At 41.4% G+C, this 24,616-nt stretch overlaps 1 long non-coding RNA gene and 1 pseudogene across 2 annotated transcripts in view; one reads left to right on the forward strand and one right to left on the reverse strand.

Annotated features, from left to right (window-relative positions):
• LOC141800999 (uncharacterized) overlaps window positions 1-24,616 on the forward strand; it is a 34,266-nt gene that overhangs the window by 2,977 nt on the left and 6,673 nt on the right. For both annotated transcript variants that reach the window (XR_012599362.1, XR_012599363.1), the window contains exon 2: window positions 20,709-20,823. This is a non-coding gene — a long non-coding RNA (uncharacterized LOC141800999). The remainder of the gene's footprint in view (window positions 1-20,708; window positions 20,824-24,616) is intronic.
• LOC141800218 (nucleolin-like) lies at window positions 6,092-12,903 on the reverse strand (annotated as a pseudogene).

Consider the following 24,616-nt stretch of genomic DNA (forward strand, 5'->3'; position numbering starts at 1 on the left):
GCAGCTGCTACTGCCACCTCACTATCCGCTTTAAGCTGCTGCAACTTTATTTTTTCTTCCTCAAGCTTTAATTTTACTTTAGCCTGCCTTTGCTGTATTTCTTTCAGCATCTGAGTTTCCTCCACTTTCCACTCGTTTTCTAGTTTGTCAAGCCTAGCCTGTTGAACGTTTAGCCTTAGTGTGGCATTTGCTTGCTCTAATTTAGCTGCAAGATCTGCTTCCGCATCAGCTCATTTGCTGGAAGCTTTAGAAGTAGCATGGGATAGTTTGCCAACAGAACCCAGTGACTTATTTAACTCTGAGGCTACAGTTTCTGTATTTGTTTTACCAAAAACAGATCCATACCCATCCTTGCTAAGTTGTATCCTTACCCTTTCCTTTTCAAGATATTCTTTGAAAGTATCTACATTTTTCTTTCGCTTTTTCAAAAGGTCACAAATTTCAGAGGACAATGAGCTGCAAGCATCTATTTTCTTTGCATTGAGATCTTGTCTCTTTAGTGCTTAGCTTCCAAGCTTCATAGGATTTATAAAAACCCATTTCATTTTTCATCATTTCCTGCTTGTGCATCTCTTGGCCCTTTTCAGTTTATGTTCTAGAGCGAGTGCTGGACCTTAGAACGCTTGAGGGATTCTGGCCCTCTTCCACAGGTCAGTGGCGTCATTAGGCCTATTTTAGGGGGTCTGAAGCCCCCCTAAAATATCATTTAGCCCCCCTAAATAATGTGAGCCATTTCTATTCAACATACGACTTGCACCCGCTGTGGTTTCCGCGGGAGATGTGAAACCGCAAGAGATGGGACTTTCTCGAACGAATTGAGTCTTTTGAACACCTTTTTCAAATTAACGGTGAGAACCCATTCACTCGGTTATGAGTGAGCTGTTCGTTCTGAAATGTGCAGGCAATGTGTATTCAGTAATGGCCTGCAAACAAAGGGCTGACACAGAACGGCGAATCTGTTCTTTTTGTTCACTGAAAAGCGCTGTTCAAAAGAGTCGACTCGTTAGAGAACATCCCATCTCTCGCGAAAACCATCGCGGTACAAGGACAACGAAAGTTACAAAACAAAGCCTCTTTTTTGTAGTGGAAGGAGATAACACTTTGATAGCTGAAGCCAGTAGCTAAACTAACGAGGTACAAGAAGTCTTTATTTAAGCCATAAATAAAGAATGGACATCAGGAAGTTTTTCCAAAAAGTAAGTATTTATCACTGATGATAGTTAACTATTAACTCCAGCCCCCCGCTAACAGTAGTTTATGATTATTATTATTATATTATTATGATGAATATAATGATAATAATACATTAACAATAGTCACTTCACCATCCCTACTGATCTGTAGGAGTCAGGGCAGAGGAGCACAGAGAATGAGAGGGTAGAAACCTCCACTGGAAAGGTGAGTCTAAAGATAGCGTAATTTGTGATCAATCAATCAAACTTTATTTGTAAAGCCCTTTTTATACACTGTTTGTAGAACAAAATAGCAATAAATTAAATAAAGAACTAGAAAATGGCATACAATAAGAAATAATTTACCTTTTTTCTGACAGAAAAAACAGTATTGGAGGATTGAGGAAACACTATCTTGATTAAAAATGAGGAAAACAAAGGAGCTTAGACTAAGATGATTATAAAGTCATGATAAGAATTAAATAAATAATACTGTGGGCCACAGAAAATAAATAAAATAAAATTTGAATAAGTAATATGGTAAAATGAGATAGCCTAACACTCGATTGGTAATAAAAACAGAGCAGAGCAGGTCATAAAATTAAAAGTGATAGATCTGGCCTGAAAAGGAGAAATAAAACACATTAAGATGGTTTAAATAAATAAATAAGATGATAACAATAAGTTATACTAAATACAATCAGCTAAAAGTCAGACTAAAAAGGTAGGTCTTGAGTTTACTTTTAAAAATATGAACAGTAGGAGCTACCCTCAGGTCTTAAAGGTAGGCTGTTCCACAGACAGGGGCCAAAATAATAAAAGCAGACTTCCCCATATGTTTTAGTTCTAACTTTAGGTACCATTAAAGTCGACTACCTGATGACCTGAGAGCCCTACTTGGCTCAAATGATAAAGGCAAATCTGATAAATATAAAGGAGCAAGGCCATTAAGAGATTTTTAGTCTAATAAGAACCTTAAATTCTATTCTAAATCTTTTCTAGTTACTTATGTGCCAAAATTATATCAGTCTGACTTCAAAATACAAAACTATTATTGTGTTGTCATGGCATTAGCCTCTATGTTGAGCAATTATTAATTCTATTTGTTGTGTTTTGTTTTATCTAATGGCCAGGCAGGGGAACATGCCGAGGGAGAAAGGGATCAACAGGCAAAGTCGAGTCAAGAAGGGGAAAGGGGGCCAGAGATGGATCAGGAGACAGAGGAAGATCATCAAGTTATTACAGAGACAGAAGGAGAGCTAACAGACCAAGAGAGGGAAAATGATAGAGCAGCTGCAGCAACTAAGCTCATTACAGGGTTTGATTTAGGTGACAAAGATACAGGGCCCCGACAGGTAAATCTAGGGAGCTACCCACAAGATAGTTTTGGTGCACAAAAGCGAGCATTTCACCATAGCTGGTTTGAAAAACACAACTGGTTAGAGTATTCTGTCGATCAAAATACGGCCTTCTGCTTCCCATGTAGAGTTTTTGGCAAAAACATCAAACATGATAGTTTGGTCAGTAGTGGTTGCAGGAACTGGAAGAAAGCTTTAATAATCTTTGGCAAGCATGAAATGGCACAAACGCATAAGGACAGTGTTGTTGCATGGAAAAGCTACCAGGCAACTACTAAACAGGGAAGCGTTGCACAGATGATGGCATCTGCAAATGTGAGTGAGATAGTTGAGAGAAGAGAGTATCTCAGGCGAGTTGTTGCAGTCGCTTCTATGTTAGGGAGCCAGAGACTCCCTTTCCGTGGCCATGATGAAGGTAGAGACAGCACTAGCAGAGGGAATTTTCTTGCGTGCATGGAGCTTTTGAAAGAATTTGATCCGTTTCTCCAAAAGCACAACCCCCCATCAAATGCTCATTATACCTCACCAGCATCCCAGAATGAGATAATTGACTGTTGTACCCAGGAAGTTACGAGTGTCATTGTTTCTGAAATGACAAAGTCCAAAATATATGCCATCATGGCAGATGAGGCAAGGGATGACAAGTTAGAGCAGTCAGCTGTTTGTGTCAGGTATGTGTCAGAGGAGGCAGTGAAAGAGCGTTTCCTAGCACTTGAGGAGATAAAATCATTTGATGCCCAGTCAATTGCAAATGAGCTGCAACAGCAGATTCAAAAGAATAGTCTTGGAGAGCTCAAGTGTGTAGCACAAACATATGATGGTGCAGCCGTCACGAGTGGGTCCACTGGAGGTGTACAAGCACATTTCAGACAGTTCCATCCTGAGGCTATCTATGTGCATTGTTATGCTCATGAACTTAACCTGGTCCTATGTCATACTTGCAGGGCCATCCCAGAGGCTGTGGAGCTTTTCAGCTTCTTAGAGTGTGTGTACACTTTCTTCAGCAGCTCTCTTGTGAATCATCACAAGTTCATGGACACTCAGACAAGGCTTGGTTTGACAACAATTGAGCTTGTACAACTTTCAAACATGCGCTGGGCATGCCAGTTGCGATCAATCAGTGCAGTTCTTGAGACAATGTCTGCCATTTTACAGTGCCTTTCTGTCATTGGATCTCCCATAGCTATTGGTCGAAGAGCAAAGCTCTCTAAGTTCTCAACAGTCTATGCACTGCTGATGTTCCAGTCACTTCTGTCTGTAACTGAAGGACTCCACAAGCTCCTTCAGAAAAAGAGTTTAGATCTGGCCGAAGCTTTGATCTACAAACAAGCAGTGTGTGACACACTTAGGGGGGAAAGTACAGATGCATATGCCACAGAGCTGTATGAAAAAACCAAAGCCCACTGCCACACCCACAGCACCCTGAACCAGGTGCCAAGACAAGAAATAAGCAGAGAAAAATGGAGGATTTTGTGCTGGAGGCAACTGCAGGTTCACGCACAGAATTGAACAGCTCAGACACATTAAAGACACAATTACTCTTCCCTTGTGTGGATAGGATGGTTGGTGAGCTTGAGCAAAGGTTTTGCAGTGTAGATGCAGGGCTACTAAAAGGCATCCAAGCATGCAGTCCTAAATCTGAGAACTTCTTCAGTGAATCAGATTTGAATGAACTGGCAAAACACTATAGCATCGAACTGAAAACAGAGGAGGTTGTGGTGGCCAGAAACTTTCTTGCTCGGAAAGCAGAGCCTGGATGTTCACCCAAAGATATGTTGTCTGTGCACAATCTCCTTGATTCAGACATGTTTCCCTCTCTGAAAGCAACCATCCGAGTTGCCCTAACAGTACCCGTAAGCAGCTGCTCATGTGAAAGGTCCTTTAGTGCACTGCGGCGGTTGCACTCCTGGCGACGCCAAACAATGGGTCAGAAAAGACTTCACAGTCTTGCAGTCATGTCCATTGAAAAAGAGGAGCTTCAGCACCTGAGTCACAACAGAGTGATAGACCGATTTGCAACCTATAAAAACAGACGGCATTCTTTGATGCCTCCCCCAGACAAGTGACTCTCAATTGTGGTCATGTGATTAAAAATGATGTACATAGTTTATTTGTGTTTATAAGCTATTAATGCTGTGAACATGCTCTTACTGTTAATCTATGTTGTTGTTTAAAAAAACAGACTGAAAAAGTAATAATAAATAATTTTTGAGTCTTTGTTAGCGATTTGTGAAATTTTGTGGTCATGCGCTACATTGGTTTATTTGCAGCTCCTGGGGCTGAAGCCCCCCCTGTCACCAAATCCTAGTGACGCCCCTGCCACAGGTTCTAACATTTTGTGATTTCATGCACCTTTCAACAAATTGTGCGGTTAGTGGTAGCCTAAGGCAAATTTAATAGTGGTTTTAAGTCAAATCAGGCAATTACCTCTCATACCAGACATCAACACCTTTTTAAAACACAATTTAATACCACAAATGTTTAATACGGCACAATCAATCTTCAAAATTTATAATTTAAAAAGGTTAAAATTATTTAATTTAAAATTTATTTAAATGAGGTAATTTCATCTGCTGCCCTGACCCATATTTAAATCATTTTATAGAGCTCATAATTCAGGAGTTTTCAAATCATGTTGAACTCAGACATGGCATGTAGCAATTCAAAATTAACAACAAAAAAAACCTTTAAAATATACAATTTCAACAACGAGGGGGTAGGTGGGTTTTTTCCATTTATTACAGTGGAGTCCTTCTGAGAAGACTTTATTGACCGCTTTAAGCGTCTCTTACTGTTTAAAGTCCGCTGAAGCTGCTGATGACGACCTCCGAGCTGCCGATGATTCTGATGCAGGCTCTGCTTTGTGCAAGACGACACCCGTTGAGGAGATACATCGGCGAGGAGTGACGCTGTATGTGGTCGGCAGCTGGGTTCACTTCACCAGGCTGCAGCAGCAGGTCCAATTCCGAGGTGGGACTTCAGCGTCGAGTTTCACTGTAGCAGCCCCTCGGCATCAAAAAACAGCGCCGGAGTTCAACTGGTGCTTAAAGTTCATCTTTATTTAGGACACCGTGAAACTACAAAATACAAAATATCAAAAATCAATATTGAGCACAATAAATACAACATCAGTGCAAACATCAACAATACAATTTAGTTCATTTAATAAGTTAAATACAAACATTGAAAGCGCTAGAAAAAAATAGACTTCAATAGAGGTATGTGTTTAGAAAAACATATTCTTTACCTCGAATCGCCTGCCAAAGGGTGCAGAAGAATGCAGACAACAAAAAAAACCCTGCTTGTCATCATTGCTGCTGATAAACACCATAATACAATTAAAAGCATGAACAACAAACCAAAAACAAACAAACAAAAGTTTACATAATAAATGCAGCTACATACCGTTCACATTTGTTTGCACGCGCACACACGAGGGCTCCGGGCAACAAACAAATCTGGCGTGTGATGACACCTCCCTGACCTTTATAGCATTTCCGGAGCACCGAGCATAGGTGCTCCCAAACAGCAGGGGGCAACTTACACTCTGGCCACTTACACTCAGGTTGATTCAGAGTGATTTTTGCAGCCATCAGTCTCACCATCCTCCATGGCTTCTTTTGCTGCCTTGCAGTCGTCCTCACTGTCAAAGTCCACAAAGCCAAAGCCTTTAGATGAACCAGTTTCTCTATCCGTTACTATTCTAGCTGCCGAGGCGCCCTCAAACGCTTCCTTAAGAGTATGATCTGTTGTGTCCTCGGAGAGACCTTTGACAAAGAGGGTTTTTGTTGGACCTGAGTTTCCTCTGCCTCCGTCTCTGCCACCACTGTTCTGGCAGTACTAGTGTCGGAGTGACCTTCCCTCAATCTCAGTGTTGTTGAGGTTCTCCAATGCCTCTTTAGCGTCATCTGTGCTCTCAAACTCTAAGAAAGCAAAACCTTTGGGCCTGCCATCTCTCTGTGGGATCCTGATAGAAACGGCCTTTTCAAATGTTGATTGTAAGACTTCTTCTGAGGCACTGAAGGCCAGGTTATTCACTGCCAGTGTTTTACACGCTGCTCCAACACTTGGAACTGCAGTCTTTGCTCCTTTCTGGCTCTTCTCTCCAACAAAGTCAACCATGATGGACCTCCCCTGCACGTCAGCTCCCTGAGCCTCCTCCAGCATCTTCTCTGCTTCAGCCTCAGATTTAAACTCAATGTAGGCCATTCCTCTGTTTGAACCGTTCTGGCCTTGAGGTAACCTGACATCAACGGCATCTTCAAAGATTTCTTTAAGGTCATCAGCGGTTGCAGAGAAGGGCAGGTTTTTTTTTTTTTTTCAAACGTATTTTTATTGAACTTTTATAGTGCAAAGCGAAAGTGAAAAAAATTAACTACATCTTGCAGTAGTATTTTTACAGTAAACTGATATAAGGACAGATACAGCAGATATACAGTTAAAATCAAAATAAAAACAAAACAAATCAATGCATAACAGACAGACAAAAAATAAATAAATCAAATATAAAATGAATCAAAAAATAATAATAATGATGATAATAACAACAATGATCTGGGAGTCTTTGATGTCTATATCAGATATTAGTTCACCAGTTAGGAAAAGAGAGAGGGCAACAAGACAGTATTGTAACAACACCTCTCCTCAGGCTGAGAATCTCAGTCACTTTCTCCAAGCCATGTCAATAAGTCCCACTCTCATCCTTTGAGATCTTGTGGATCCAAGATAGTCGAGGAAAGGGTCCCAAGTCCGATAAAATAGAAAGGGTTTGTCTTTAAGGGCTGTAGAAAAGGCTTCCTGTGGGATAATGCTTGTCACCGCATTTATCCACTGATTAACCGTAGGAGCATTATCCATAATCCACATTGCTAGAATGCATTTTTGCGCAGAATGTAACAGAATATGCAAAAGATTTCTGTTATGAAAATTCAATGGGTAACTCATCATTTAGTCCCAGAAGTCAAGTCCTAGCACCTAACAGGAGAGGGCGTTTGAAAAATTTTTCAAGTTGATGAACAATTTTGATCCAGTATTGTTGTGTACAAGGGCAACTCCATAGACAATGAAACAGTGAACCAACAGAAGCTTGGCATTTGGTACATAGGTCTGACATATTTGGATTCATTTTGTGTCTGGCTTCAGGTGTGACATACAGTCTGTGTATAATCTTGAATTGTCTCTCCCATGCAGAATTAGATGCCATGATACCCTGGGGCCTTTTGAACGCGGTATTCCAGGCCTCTGGATCTATTACAGTTCCCAAATCAGATTCCCATTTGCCTCTCACCCTGTCAGAACTTTCCACCCTATGGCAGCAAAGAGTGTTGTACAGTGGTTTAGTGGTAAGCTTAACAATTGCATTTTCTATCAATAAGGGCTCTATTGTCGAAGTTGCAAATGAAGAATGTGAGGATTGATTCTCCCTGAACCAAGTTGCCTATAACTTTAATACCACGGTGTCTCCAATCTAGAAAACCCGCCTGAAGGCCAGGGTGAAAATCTGGGTTTTCATGGAGGGGAATTAAAAAGGACAGCTTTCTGTTATTCCCCTCAAGGTTCTTAATTTGTCGCCAGATATTTACCATGTTCTTAAGGATAATGTTGTCTTTTATTAAAGGAGACAAGTTTCCAAAGGAGATATAGAGCAAATTACGCAGGGGAATCTCATCTAAAAGAGCAGATTCACAACTAAGCCAGGTGGAATTAAAGTCCTCTTTGAACCATTCCATGAGGAATTTAAATTGTGCAGTCAGTTGGTAAAGGGTAATTGAGGGTGCTGCTAAGCCACCCTGTTAAGTGGGTAGACAAAGAAAACTATGGTAAATGGTAAATGGACTTGAGCTTATATAGCGCTTTTCTAGTCATGGACCACTCAAAGCTGCTGTACACCACAGGTCACACTTACCCATCCACACCCATTCACTCTCACAGTCACACGCTGATGGATCCAATCTTTACTATGACAGCTATCCATCAGTACATCTAACACAGTCACGCCCTTTCATACCCATTCACACACCACTGACGCAGCAGTGGGAGCAACTTGGGGACACATCGCCATGTGTCGCCCAGAGCTGGGCTTGAACCTGCAACCTTCCGATCACCGACCAAGTGCATTCTCCAACTGCGCCACTGATGCATCGCAACCTTGGTCTTTTTTTTCCCCAAAATAAATTTAATTTTGGAGCTGTTAATCTGTGCAATGATTTTCTTTGATAACATAATAGGAAGCATTTGGAACAGATATAGGAGACACGGAAAGATGTTCATTTTAATTAAGTGAATCAGACCAAGAAGGGAAGGAAATAGGTCTATATGACAGGCAATCATCTGCCAGTTTACCCTTTTTATGCACTAAAGAAATATTTGCTTCCATTAGTGAGGGAGGAAGAGACCCAAATTCAAACGAATAACACAGCATTTCAAATAATGGCTCTGCTAATATGTCATTAAATTTTTCATAGAATTTTGCGCTTAGGCCGTCTGGGCCTGGAGATTTGTTGTTCGGAAGTGACTGAATACAACTCTTGATCTCACTTAAAGTAAGGGGTCTGCACAGGCGCTCCCTCTGTTGCTCCGAAATCCGTGGCAGCTCTATTTTGGAGAAAAATTCTATCATTTCTTGCTCTGATTGGGGGTTAAATTGGGAGGTGTAAATTTGCTGGTAGAACATTTTAAAACTGTTATTGATGTCTTTATTTTTGTAACTAAGTGTTCCATGTGGATCCCTAACGCATGAGATATTCTGACTGAAGGCCTTATTTCGGAGAAGATTTGCCAAATAACGGTTAGGTTTATTGGCAAATTCATACAACCTTTGCCTCGCAAAAAATATGGACTTTTCAGCTTTTTTAGTCAAGAGGGCATCTAAAGCAATCTTTACTGTGTGTAACTCATCTCTGTTTTTTTCAGGGGGGCAGGAAGTATATTTTTTCTCAAGCTCATGAAGCTGAAGCTCTAAATGTCTTTGTTCCATTTTGCTATTTTTTTTAAGCCTGGCTGTATATGAAATAATTAAACCACGTGTGTAGGCCTTTGCAGTATCCCAGATTAAACCCGGAGAGACACCAGGGGTCTTGTTTTCCTTAAAAAATAGTCTAGTTGTTCCTTTAGATACTTTTCAAAATTAGGGTCATGATTTAGAAATGAATTATACCTTCATGGTCTGCTCCTAGACTCCAAATTCAAGTTCCTCAAACCTATAAAGATAGGAGCGTGGTCTGAAATTATAATATCCCCTACACTGCAAAATTCTATATTGCTTATTGAGGTTTTAGGAATAAAAAACATCAATTCTGCTGTTTGTTTTATGTACAGTAGAATAGTACCTGAACTCTTTATCATTGGGATGCAATAGCCGCCAAGCATCAACCAGGCCAATTTCACTGCAAGTATCAAAAACAGCTTTAGCTCTTTTTGTCGGGGGTTTTCGTATTGATGGGGATCTATCCATAACTGATGAAAAGTAACAGTTCAGGTCTCCAGCTAGTATAGTATTATCACATACCCAATCTGCAAATATAGAAAATACATGGGAGACAAAGTCATTTGTTTGAACGGGAGGGAAGTATATATTCAAAAATGAAACCTCCTGACCATAAAGATATCCCTTTAACATAACATACCTACCACATTTATCAGAGACAGTATGTATATCAGTCAACGGCAAATGCTTGTTAATTAAGATAGCGACTCTACTTTTACTAGTGAATGATGAGCTGAACACCTGTCCCACCCAGTCCTGCTTTAGCTTAGAGTGGTCATTGACAGATAGGTGAGTTTCTTGGAGAAAAGCAATATAAATATGTTCCTTTTTTAAGAAGCTCAGTATTTTTTTCCTCGTGATTGGACTATGTATCCCCCTCACATTCCAGCTGCAAATTTTTAATATAGGTTTATCACCAGGCATTTTTCAAAGTTATAGATTATGTTGGTTCCACTTAGATGTAAACTGAACAGCATCCAACACTCCCAGAAACTAAACTTAGACACATAAAATACACCAAAAAAAAAAAAAAAACAGAAAAAAACAGAAAACATTGCTTTGCCTATTTTACAAACAGAACTATATACAACAACTATCAAAAAAAGAAAAAAAATGCAGAATAAAGAAGGGGTCAGACTAGGGCCTAATACACCCTTAAGGGGCATAAGCTAACTTCCCTGAACAATAAGGAAGATGCTGTTCCTGTATAACTCTTTAAAACCTTAACAGGTAATGAATTACTCGTAACATCCTATTACTGCTGGCCCCACAGCTCTATGAACAAAACAGACATAACTTGGTCAATATTATCTGAGTAACTTCAAGAGATCTCTTCTGACTTATGCTTGCATTAATTTTCTAAGGGAAGAGAAAGAATGGAAAAAAGGCATTCTTGCACAGAGGACAAAAAGACGTCCACATATTTCCGTTCAAAATAACTATAAACTGCATGTTACAGCGTGCTTTTTTTTGAACCAGTTAAATTATGAAAAAAAGTCTTCCAGTGGAGAAGGACAAATATAAGTGGGAAGAGAAAGACGGGCTGCTGTCTAAAGCGTAATGTCAACACCGCAGCTTTATGCTCACCTGCTCCTTATAATGGCTCTGAACAGTCCAGCGGATCATCAAAAGATCGTCCCAGATATTTGCGCCGAGTTACCCTCAGTCTCCAGTCGGTAGGGACCCGTTGGTGGGCTCCTCCGGCCGTGAGATTTTTCCCAGGTAAGCTGCAGCTTCTCTGGGGTGCTTAAAGAACTTCTCCTGTCCGCTGTGTCTGATCCTGAGGATGGCACAGCATGGCAAATTCAACTCCACTCTCTCTGAGCTGCTGCTTCACCTGGTTAAACTCCTGTCGCTTCCTCACTACGGCCGCAGAAAAATCCTCAAACAGCATGATCTTGGCTCCCTTGTATTCCAGCGTCTGAGCTCTCCTCGTAGCCTGCATGATGCAAACTTTGTCCTGGAAATTGTGAAACCGGACGATGACAGCACGGGGTCGCTGGCCAGGCGGGGGTCGGCGTGTGAGGGCTCGGTGGCAGCGGTCTAACTTGACCGAGCCTCCTTTGAAGCTAGTTTGAAGTAGCTCTGGCAGCCAGGTTTTGAAGAAGGACAGTGGGTTGGAGCCCTCACTTCCTTCGGGTAGCCCGATGATGCGTATATTACGCCGTCACCCCCTGTTCTCCATATCATCGATCTTGTCCAGTGCAGCTTCCAGCTTACCCTCAACATCAGCGAGTTTGGCAACGTGGCTGGCTACGGGTATCTTCCGAATCGGAAATGCAGCTCTCTGCTTCAGTAACCCGTTTATCCAGCATGACGATTTTTGACGCACACTCTTCTAGTTTCTAAAGAACCGGGTCCACCTTTTTGTTGAGGGAAGCTTTCCACACCTTTAAGCACTTCAGTTGTAATCTTTTTAACTAAGCTGTCTTCTTCCCGGCCGAAGAACGAGGACTGCATGGCTCTCAAGCTAGCTTGACTGGCAGTAGGAGACCTAGCCTCTCCCGATGCAGCAGACCTTGCAGATAACGTGATCTTTTTCCGAGTATTTGGCATGTTTCTTCTTTGATTATTGTCCTAAAAAATACAATTCCACTCCTCCCTAGTGTTATATGTCGTAGATAAATACTATAAAGCAGTTGTGAGCTGCGGGAGCACAAGCGACGAGCTGCTTCTCCGCCATTTGCATCACGTAACCCCAGAAGGGCAAGTTTTTAACAAACAGTGTCCGTGCATCTCTCTCTTTCTTGTTCTCCTGTGAGCTGTCCTTGCTGCGAGCTTTGTCTAACTTTACCTCGTGACCCATGATCTTCTTGCCGTTGAGCTCCAGGGCTTTCTGCAAGTCCTCCTCAGATGCAAAGTCCACATAACCAAACTTCTTGGATCCACCCAGCCAAACATCAATGACTTCAAGGTCGTTCTTGGTGAAGAATTTTCGTAGAGATCCCTTGATCTCTTCAAAATCTTTATTGGAGTTCAAATTTCCAATGTACAAACAGAACCCTTCCCCTTCTGATTTTGCCTTCTTGGCAGGAGACGTGTCCTTTTTGGTCTCTGCCTTCCTCTTTCCAGGAGGAGTCACTGGGGCTTCTTCCTCCTCGTCATCATCATCGTCTTCATCATCATCATCATCGTCATCATCATTCTCCTCTTCAGCTTTGGCAGGGGTTGCCTTGGCTTAGACTTTAGCCGGTGTTGCTTTAACAGGGGTTTTTTTAGGTGGTGGGGCTTCCTCTTCAGACTCCTCCCCAGAATCTCTAGGTGGGGGGGTACTTACCAGAGCTCAGGCCAGTAAGCAGGCCGAGGATGTTGATTTGGCTGACACTCTGTTTGCTTCTGCGGTGACAGGGGAAAAGACACCCTCGACAGGTGCATCAAAGAACTGCATCTCAGAAGAGGAAATGGTAACAGAGCCTGGTATTTCATCAGTTCCTCTCCCCTTAACCTGAGAGGCCCTCATTGCTGCTCAGCAGAATGACCTGTCCCTAGCTAAATGTGTTAGCGCAGCTTCCCAAAGCTCTAGTGAGTGTAAAAAGGGGCAGTCTTTCTTTTATGACAAAGGGTTGTTGATGCGCAGGTGGGTATCTCAGCTAGTCAGTGCTGGAGACAGTTCAGGTGAGGATTGGGCCACGTCGTATCAGATAGTTGTGCCAGTTGATTGTCGGCAACATGTGCTTGAACTTGCACATGAGCACCTGTGGTCTGGACATCTGGGAATAACAAAGATGTACAACCGTGTCCTGAAACATTTCTTCTGGCCTGGACTGAAAGGTGATGTGGTTAACTTCTGTAACAGCTGTAGTGTCTGCCAGGTTGTGGGGAAGCTTAATCAGGTGGTACCTCCAGCCCCTCTGCAGCCTGTTCCTACCTTTGGTGAACCCTTTGAGCATGTAATTGTTGATTGTGTTGGTCCTTTGGCCAGACAAAGTCTGGAAGCCAGTTTCTGCTCACAGTGATGTGTGTTGCTACCCGTTTCCCTGAAGCTATTCCTCTGCGCAAGATTACTGCCCCAGCAGTTAGCAAGGCACTAAGTTTTTCACCACCTTTGGTCTCCCCAAAGTGGTTCAAACAGATCAAGGTAGTAACTTCCTGTCCAAAACCTTTAAGCAGACGTTACAGTCTCTGGGTATCTCTCACTCTGTGTCTAGTGCTTATCATCCACAATCACAAGGTGCGCTTGAGTGCTGGCATCAGACACAGACATGCTCAGCAAGTTCTGCCATGAGACGGGTAAAGACTGGGATGATGGTGTTCCTTTTGTTCTGTTTGCCATTCGGGATGCCAAACAGGAGTCTTTAGGGTTCAGCCCAGCTGAGCTTGTGTTCGGCCACAATGTGCGTGGCCCCTTGAAAGTTTTAAAGGAGAAATTTGTGCAAAGTGTGTCTCCCAAACTTAATGTTTATGATTTTGTCTCCCAGTGCAGAGAGCGCCTGCAGCGTGCTGCCTCGCTGGTGAAAGAAGCTCTCTCTTCCTCTCAGGCTGGTATGAAAAAGAGGTTTGATAAAAAAGCTGTTGAGCAACAGTTCCAGCCTGGTGATAAGCAGTGGCGGCCCGTGATAAAAATTACCGAGGAAGCCAGCTTGGACAACGAATTTAATTCAGTGTTAAGAGCGGACTTTTCCATCGGCTCTACCCTTCGTTAAGGGATAAGTTTGGTTTACACAGCTTTTACATTGTTTATAGAATGAAGCAGAACAAAATACTCACCCAGAAGGTTTTCCTGATCCAAGCAGTGCTTCGGGAGATATTTAGATCCAAAATCGTGCAGCGGACGTCCGTAAAATGGGATCCATCGGGGCATAGACAGCGCCGCTCCTAAAACTGCATTAATGGTCCAAAAACTCATGTTTTTCACCAATATTCCATCATGGTTCGCTCTGAGATAGTCCTCTGTTGCAGTCTGTGTCACTCCAGACAGCGCTGTGCGGCTGTACTGACCTCTGAACTCACGAAGACTTTGTTTACGTTTGCCCCTCAAAGGAGTCAGCGCTTCAGAAAGTACTGCACATGTTCAGTCGGCTCTCCAGAGAGTACTGCGCATGCGCAGTCGGCTCTTGACTCCTTTCTTTCTTTCTTGTGGCTGGAAGCCAGATTCAATGTGGCCTCCCTCACATTTTTTCTAATGAAGCATCAACCAGTAAGCAATGAGCCTTGCTTCAACCTGATTGGCTAATACGGGCTGTTTTTTTTTCTAAGGGAGGCAAAGTGAAGCGGGCCTCCAAGCTGACTGACAGGGCAGAGGGCATGAGACACGTAGTGTAATACACAATATGAGCTTGACAGGAGGGCGCTGTTTGCTTCTCACGCTCAGCCAAAGCAGAAGTGCGCCAATGTAGTGTTTTGACAAGGAAATAACATTATAAAATACATTGTGGTTAAGCGTGTTTATAGGCTATTCTTTTTTCTTTCTTGCAATATTTTTTGGGGAAGCCAGGCTTCCCTTGGCCTCTGTGAAAAACCGCCACTGGTGATAAGGTTCTTGTGTTGTTGCCTACACCTGGTTCTGCTCTCACTGCCCGATTCTCCGGTCCCTATGTCCCTATGGAGAGTAAAGTGTCAGACACAGACTACATCATCCAAACACCTGAGCGTAGGACAAAGACAAAGACTGAAAAAAGTAAATAGTTGAACCAACTTAATTGAATGATTTCAATTGGTAACACCTAAATGAATTAAGCTCATTGAAATTAATTTAATAAGTTTAAATAACACAACAGACTAATTCACATGAACTTAATATTTCAATTTTCTCACTTTCAAAACATGAAATTTTCAGTTTTTCCAACTTAATATTTGCATTATTCAGAAGTAAAATACTGCTACTTTCCAACCTAATATTATTTATTCAAGTTAATTATTTTTGTTGTAACCTTAGCATGGAATTTTAATTTGTTTGAAACTACTAAAATTAGTCGTAAAAGTTGGCTAAAAATATGAAGAAAACCCTCAAAATCATTTGTTTTTATTTTAAAACTTTATTTTTGAAGTGGAAAAACATTAAACTTTATTCCAACACAACTCTTTCCCCATCACGTTATAGTTGAATGGATCACACAGCCCCCACCATCCTGTGCACAGTCTTCACTAGTCAGTTTTCCACACCCACGGGCTGGGCAGCACCACTCCCACTCACCAATGCCGTGCTGTTCAACCGCTGAATGAGGAAATAGATAAATGAGCCTGTCCAGAGAGTCCAGGTTGGCTCAGTGAAGGAGAAGAGTCGTGTGCGTTGAAGCGTTGGGCCAGTCCGCGTCTCATGCTCTGTCAGGAGGTTTATGCAGTCCGCGTCTCATGCTCTGTCGGGAGGTCTATGCGTCGATCAACGGGGCATCCGCCAAAGAGGGATTATGCCTGGGGCATTGATTCGGGGTGGATTATTGAGAGGAGCGCCTCGTTGCTGCTGGGTCCGGAGTCCAACAGGTGGAAGGAGAGACCTCTGACTTACTGACCGACCTTACGAAGGTTCCGTGAGTGATACCTGTGTGTGTGTGTATGTGTGCAGATTAAAGAGTGAAGCGTAAAGACGCTCTCATATTATTTTCTGTTTCGGGCGAGACGGTCCGTGGTAAAACCCGGACTGGATTTCAATTCCAGGGTAATTTTCAGTTGTTCTTTTTTTTTTTTTTTACTGGACTTAACTGTGGGGGTAATTTATGTTGAAGACCGAAATGGACTTTGCATTCGTTCTAAACTGAACTGAACTGAACTTAAACTGAGTTTACCTGGCTCACACCGCTGGTTTTGTTTGTTTTGAGGTTGTTTCATCTTGCATGCTGCATTGAATATAATTTGAAAAATCTACTTTGCTCCATTTGTTTTTCATTTCTGGTTGATGTGCACATAATTTCTGGTTTTTGCTCTATTTTTTTTTTATTTTGTGCGGGTATATAAAGATTTTCTTTATTGAATTGTCAGATGTGACTCTGACTGGCACCCCAGACTAACCCGTTACAAGTTAAATAGATTTAGTTTTCTTTCTTTTATCTCAGACATGAAGATTTTTCTGTACCTTGACATACTTCAGAGTATGTCAAGGTACAGAAAAATCTACATGTCTGAGATATAAGAAAGAAAACTAAATCTACATTACATTACACATGTCTCCTTCTAAAACACATGCACAAAATACATATGCAGCTAACTGTTGGTAGGACTACTTTTGGCAATTAAATGCAAAACAGTGCAACAAAGTATTAAGCAAACATGCCTACCAATCTTAACAGAGTTATAAAAATAAGATATCAGATATACAAATAAAAATAAAAAATCTTGACTTACTCCAAGTATAAGTGGTTGCATTGTTTGAAAATTGAAATTTGAAAACGGGAATATATTTTGACTACATACAGGCAAAACTTAAATCTAATGTTGTAGGAAAAAAAAGGATTTTATTTAAGGCAACATTACCCAGCCCTACCAAAATTACACAGAAACCTCTCTAACCAGTTATACCAAATGATTTAACATATACCTATACATATGGACAGAGCAACTGGGAAAAATGGAATGACAAAATAAAAACATCTTTCAGGTTTTTAAATCACAGTTACACATTGTCAAAACTGTTTGCTGTGTAATGAACATATCAAAAAAAAAAAAAAAAATACACTTTTTGGAGAAACAAGCCTCTAAGAACCCCATCACAAAAAACTGCAACAGAACAATGGCAGTAGGCCATTTGCCCCACAGGAGGACCACACTGTCTCATGTCCTTACTGCAAACTTTGAAGGTGGCTATGCAGTTTGTGGACTTTGGGGGACATCTTGTGCTGATCAAGCTGCATGATCATTTTTTGGAGCACTTCAAAAGTGGAGCAAAGCGGTTTCGGGTAAGCTAGATTGAGTGCATAAATCAAACCTAGAAGCAGGGCACATGCTGAGGCAACCGAAGTGAGTCCATGCAACACTTCCACACCCTCGATGACGATGCCAATGTCTTCAGGTGGCTCCTTCCCCCTCCTTCAAAATGACAAATACTGCCATGGTGAGCTGCTCCAGGTCCCTCTGAACATCATCTGCTCCAGAGTCCTACAGATGAGTACAGGTCACAAAGACAAATCGTCAGTGGCCTCACCTCTTACTTTGATGAAGTTTTTAGATGATGTACCAGTGTATTGTCTTGACTGGGTGTCATCACACACCACAACCAGCAGAGAGAGGTGTACTAAGCTAACCATCTAAATGTTATCAAGAAAAACAAGATTTCCCAAAATTTCAAACAATTTCTTTAAACTTGTATAATAAACAGAGTCAGCCAAATCCCTTTAACTTAAAAAAAATATTCAATCCAATATGTACAGTGTTGTTGAGCATCAAAGCAATATATCCATGGTTTCTGTGTTATGTTTGTTGTAACAGTTGAGAAAATCACTTTTATAGTACATACTACATCTAGGATATTTTGTGTCTTTCTATGATAAGATTGGTTGAAATTTACAAGATATTCTTTGATTAGGTCATCTGAATCTTCTCCCAGGAAGATGATGAGGGCTTTGAGCACACATGCGCTCCGTAGATTAATGTCCACAGTCTAGAACAACAAATGACAGACATCCTTGGTGTTATAGTTTCACTGTTGGACTTATTTACAAAAAAAAAGTCATTTACAAGCCCAGAGATTAAGAATAAAAAAAACAAATGAGTACAGTACAGATTTACCTGATCCAAAGTACCCATGATATCAACAGTCTTCTGGCGTGTCGCTCCTCCTTTGCCATGGATGATATTGACTCGAGTGCTTGTCTAACTGGGCCATGAACTTCTCCTCAAGAGGCACGGCCATGAGCCTCTGGAACTCTGCATTAATCTAAAATCAAAACACAAATAGCAGTACATACTGTATTATGGGAAAAAAATGCAAGCTGTCTCATCAAGTATACAAAATCAGAGCATATAAAGTTGGGGTGTGTGATATGACGACATAAAATCGATTACAACTTGGGGATGATCTCATAAAGCAGGTCTTCATAAAGTAAAACCCAAATGCCCACATGTACATTGCAGTGATCATTTTATCAACTGATTATTTTTGTCATAGTTTCCATCAACAACTTTTTCCCCTGAAAAAAAACTACACTATAGCTGAAAAAAGTGGAACTTGATTAAAACTAAATGAACTGGCTTTTTCATAAAAAGAAATAAAAACTTGACTGAAATGTTTGACAAAGACTTAATTTCATCATGTATGAAATTGGAATATATATATATATATATATATATATATATATATATATATATATATATATATATATATATATTTTTTTTTAACCATTTATTTTCATTGTCATTTTAATTTACAGAAAATAACAACAAAAAGAGAAAATAACAACAATAATTTAAATAATACATTATTATATTAATAACAATAATAATAAATAAACACTTAATTATTATCTATATGGATTTATTTATTATTATTATTATTATTATTATTATTATTATTATTATTATTATTATTATTACACATCACTAACTACACTTGTAAGATAAAGTTAAAATTCTGGGCCTTTAGCGTAATAGATTTTTCTATAATTTTAGACACTTGTCCTCCATTCTACAAAGACTGAGTTGTTCTGTCTGTACCAGTGTGTGTAAGATCACCTGCATTTCACCTTCAATGTTACTGTTGAAATTATAATTTATCTCACTGTAACATAGAAATAAAACATCACATCATGCACTAGGTGTGTAATGGACATTTGAGCCTGGTCTTTACCTCTATATTCTATGCAAGGAATGTAACTTACCATATTTGATCCAAATGAGTTGTCTGGGCCACAATTAACCACTTGTCATGAAAAAAATAAGAAAATAAGAAATCTGTTAATCATTTAAATTCCAGTGTTATCTTTGACTTGTATATACTGCTCATTACCCCACCTGATAACATATCTAGACTGAGACTGCAGTAGCAAACACAAACTGACGCAGGTGCTTCTTGGCACACTGGTACAACAACACTGAGCTGGGAAACCCCTCATGCTGCAAACATTTATCCCCACTACCTCGTTATAATATCCAGCGCTCATACGATGGCAGCCATGCCGCCGAGACACCGCACACCATCCACTGCAGCCCCCACTGACAATCCGTGCATCCGCTGACAGACATGGATCAGGCAGACACACACTCAGGCGGGCGCCTTTAAAAAGCTCTTTAACGCATAACAATAAAGTGCTAACACGCATAACACAAAAAAAAAACGTATCACCACTGCCTCTATGATATTCAGCGTAATTATGAAAGCAGCCCTGCCACAGAGGTACCGCACCGCACATCATCTTCTGTCCCCCCCAGCCGATCCGTGCGTTCTGCACTGTCCTCTCCCCATCCTCTAAACGTTAAACACATTGAATTTAATTCGGCAATAAATTAACATTACCACAATTTGTATATAATAAACCTTACCCCCAACATCCGCGTGAACTTAAAGACCATCCAAAAAGTGTGGCCGCGTGAACTTCGCGCACTGACAAGAATGCAAGTCAATGAGGGCGCCCGACGGAAACCGCGGCCCAGCTTGCGGCAATAACATGCTAATGCTAAGGCCACACCAACATATTAAAATGAAATACAGAGAGTCCCGTCCGATAACTACTAACCTACCTGTCAAGCGCAAACTACAAACTACCAACTAGTCCGATTTTTAACAACTAACTTTGGGTGAGGTTTGTTCTTACTCCAAGCCCACCAGCAAAATTGCTAATGTTAGCAGGACAGAATATAACAGCTCGTTTGTTCATTCAGTTTACTAAAAACTTAACAAAGTTAAAAAAAAATATATATTGGACTATTTTACAACACATCAAAGTGTTTTTTATTTCTTTGACTTACCTTTAAGTAAGATTGAATGTCTTGGTGACCACGCTCTACGTCCAAGCACATGAAATGGCGGTCCAAGTGCACATAGAAATTTCTCAAGAAGGCGGAGACGTCATGACGTCAGACGCACAGCACCATGTGAAACCTAATTGAAGAAGGTTCTCTCAAGTGAAAATAGCAGGTTATATGTGGGCTGAGAGACCAACATGCAATTCAAAGTTGAAATACTCCACAAATGTAGACTGCCTTCACCAAAGCAGAAATTTGAATGAAACTCACTCAGAACTTTACATTATTTCAACTACGACTGAAATACACTTTTTAGAGTGCACGTCTATGCCATGTTAACATGCTCAATCTGTTCCATTGCAGAGCAACTGGCCGGGAGGAGCCTAAAGCTGCTGTCCCTGCAGTGGTCACCCCGTCGTTGGTTGTGTGACAGCTGAGTCTGAAGGGTTGGTGGGCCCAGCTGATGGCAACCGTGGTGGTAGGTTACCAAAGTCAGAGTTATTTGCTAACATACACAGTCACTTGTCATACCTCCCTGTGGGCCAGCAACAGGACACAATTGATTTGATTGGTTCCTACCCCACCCTGTTTGGTGATGTGCCGTCACGCACCAGTGTACTGGAGCATGACATTGAGGTAGGTAATGCAAAGCCCATTAAACAGCATGCTTATCGTTGTTCGGTGGAGAAAAGAGAGAGCATGAGAAAAGAGGTCAATTACCTGGTAGAGAACGGTCTGGCTAAGCCCAGCAGTAGTCCCTGGAGCTCTCCATGTTTGTTTGCACCAAAGTCTGATGGCTCCCCTCGTTTCTGCACTGACTTCAGGGAAGTTAATGCAGTTACTGTGCCCGAATCCTTCCCTTTGCCATGAATGGAAGACTGTATTGACAGTATCGGTCCCTCCAAATTCATCACCAAGCTAGCCTTACTCAAGGCTTACTGGCAGGTTCCCTTAACCCCACGTGCATTCAACATCTCAGCATTTGTTACTCCTGATGCCTTCTTGCAGTATACAGTTATGGCCTTCGGCATGAGAAATGCACCTGCTACCTTTCAGCGCCTCATGCATCTTGTGTTGGGTGATGTGCAGAACTGTAACGTATACTTGGATGATGTTGTGGTGTACTCAAGTAGTTGGGCACGCCATGTTGCTACTCTGGCTGCAGTTTTCCAGCGACTTGGCAACGCATCTTTGACACTAAACCTTGCAAAGTGTGAGTTTGGTAAGGCTAGTGTTACCTACTTGGGGAAGCAGGTTGGGCATGGGCGGGTCCATCCAGTGGATGCCAAAGTGGAGGCTGTGTTGTCGTTTCCGGTTCCTACTTCAAGGCGTGAGCTCCGGTGGTTTCTGGGGATGGTAGGTTATTACTGGTGTTTCTGCAAGAACTTTTCTGTTGTGGTTGCTCCTTTGACTCGGTTGTGTAGTCCGGTGGTTCCTTTTGTGTGGACAGAGGAATGTGATTGTGCATTCAGTGCTGCCAAGTCTCTCCTGTGTAGTGCTCCTGTGTTGGCAGCACCAAACTTCTCGCTGCCTTTCAAGTTGAGGTGGACGCAAGTGCCACTGGAGCGGGTGCAGTGCTCCTGCAGGATGGTGAGGGGGACATGTGCCACCCTGTGTGCTACTTCTCTGTGAAGTTTAAGAAACATCAGCTGAACTACTCTACTATTGAAAAAGAGACCCTGGCTATGCTGTTAGCCCTCCAGCACTTTGAAGTGTGCATTGGTTCCTCTCCAGTCACAGTGTACACAGACCATAACCCTCTTGTGTTCCTGGCACAGATGTACAACCACAACCAGCGGTTGATGCGCTGGGCGCTCCTGGTCCAGGAGTACAACCTTACCATCCAGCACAAGAAAGGAGCTGACAACATTGTGGCTGATGCATTGTCCCGTGGGTGAGACAAAAGAATGCGTGTTGTGTTAAGTTAGTGTGTAGTGTGTTTGTAGGTATGTATTATGGATGTTATTTCTAACAACTAGTTATTACTAGGTTGTTTTTATGGGAGGGGGTGTTACGTGCCCTGTGGTGGTTTGTTCCCCCCCCCTTCTCCTTTGCAGGTTCCTCCTTTGCATGTGGAGCTGCAGCAGGTGTTGCAGCTCAGACTTAGGCGCCTACATGAGAGGGAGCTGAGTGGTGTCTCGCTCTCTCTCTCTCTCTCTCATTCCTCCTCTTTTCCCAGACCAGTGTGGATCGGTGTGGTGTGGTGTGGTGTGAAGCCTGCAGTGAAGCCTGCAGTGCTTGTGCCCATTGTTTGTTGAGGTTTTTACTCCTCTTTTCCTCAGGTTGGTTCAGAGTGATTTTTGGTCCCTTTTGTTTGAATAAACTCTATCATCTGACTTTGGTAATCTGCCTTTAAGTTGTTTCTTTACCCCAGGTTTTTCTTCTTAATTATTTATTGTTACTTACCTTGTACCCTGTAACATCTTTCAGTTCATAACACTCCCTTAACATCAGCCTCCTTCTCCTCACAGGAAACCGTAAAGGCCCACAACTGGCTGCTGCTTCTTCTTCCTGAGCACATAACAGAAAATATAATGAAAATCTTTGACAAAAAAACACACACACACATTATGGCTCTGTGATAGGTTGCAGGTCTAGAAAGAAGTGTCAGATTAAATTCTTAAAAAAGAACCAGCATAAAAGAATAGCTCCCTAAAGGATCTTAAACCCCTTAAAACACTTAAAACCCACAAAGAGAAAAGAATAAAACTGGTGTTTTGTGTTAAAAAAGTTCCTTGACCCAATTGTAACCGTGTCCAAGGTCCAATATAAAAAGGTCCTGTGAGGGTACTCAACTCAGAGAGGGGTGCATCCAACGTTGCTTCTCCTCAAAGCTAATGCCAGTGCCTCACAGCAACGGTCCCCTTGGCAACTCCACGGTGACTCCCCAACATCAGCCTCCTTCTCTTCACAGGAAACCGTAAAGGCCCACAACTGGCTGCTGCTTCTTCTTCCTAGAGCAATCGGGTCTTTTCAGGGTTGCTTCTCGTGCTTTGCTTGCGGTCCTACTGTCGTCCCTCTCTGCTATCTGCTGCTCTTTTTAGGTGTCTGTCCTGAAGTCCTGCCCGCCGGTCTCCAATGAGCTGGTTTTAGGGGGGGATACTTCAGGGCCAGTCAGAAAAGTCATTACCTACCCACACACTTCATATAACACCACATGCAATAAAAATGTAAAAGACCAACCCTGTCACACAAACACAGATTCCGAAGATTGTCGTTTAGGCTCCTGTATGGCTGCTGTTACTACTGTCAGTCGTGTCTGTGATTGTTAAGGACCTGACTGTACCCGGCATACTGCCGGTAAACATCAGAGCAGGTTATTTTGTCTTTTTTTCTCGTCCTTTCGACTTTGATCTCAAATTATTTTTTGACTGTATTCTTGTCATTTCAACTTTATTCTCGTCATTTTGACTTTGATCTTGAATTTGTTTTTCAGCTTTATTCTAGTCATTTCCACTTTGATCTTGAAATTTCAATTTTATTCTCATCATTTCGACTTAATGCTGCATTCCATTTGTATTCGGAAGTCAGAATTTTCGAGTTCCAGGTGGGAACGCCCAACAGGAACAGTGCCTGAGGTCGGAATCTCGCACCACACCACACCAACCCCGAGTTCCCAGTAGGAAATTCTGAGTTCAGTTGTAAAAAGTTAATAAGCTTCTATTATATTCTTTTTATTTTAGAATTTCTGACTAGTGTTTGTTGCAATTAAGCAGCTTTGTATACGTAGTATAATTGGATGTTTACATACAGAAATACTGCTGTTATGCCAAGTTTTTCCGACTTAGCAACTGGAACGCTGAACCTCGGAGATGACACCCCACTCCTGACTTCCAGCTCCGAGCACAAATGGAATGCAGCAATAATCTCGACCTGCCCAAAATTATTTTCTCCAAACCCAATGGCCCTAATCCACTTCTGTAGTTTTCACAGACTGCCCAACAGATTTGCTTTGCATGAAGTAGAGATGATAACCAAATGTATGGAGCTGAGTCAAGGCCAAAAGTTTTGTAAATTAAAAAATAAATAAATAAACATTTAAAAAAAAAAGTTGAAACAAAATTTTTTTTTAGTTTGATCCTGATTTACAAAATAAAAAATAAAACAATCCTGAATTTAAAAATAAATAACACACTAAACCAAAACAAGAAAATAAGCAAAAGCAATTATTTTTCAATCCAAAAATAGTTTTGATTCGCCTCTTTTAATATTTTTAAACAAATCAATTCAGTTTTTACTCTTGATTTTTTTTTTTAACATTTGAGGTGTTT

Source organism: Halichoeres trimaculatus, unplaced genomic scaffold (assembly GCF_033239565.1).
Source record: "Halichoeres trimaculatus isolate MK-OKI-2021-1 unplaced genomic scaffold, fHalTri1.1 fHalTri1_scaffold_12, whole genome shotgun sequence".
Classification (NCBI taxonomy): domain Eukaryota; kingdom Metazoa; phylum Chordata; class Actinopteri; order Labriformes; family Labridae; genus Halichoeres; species Halichoeres trimaculatus.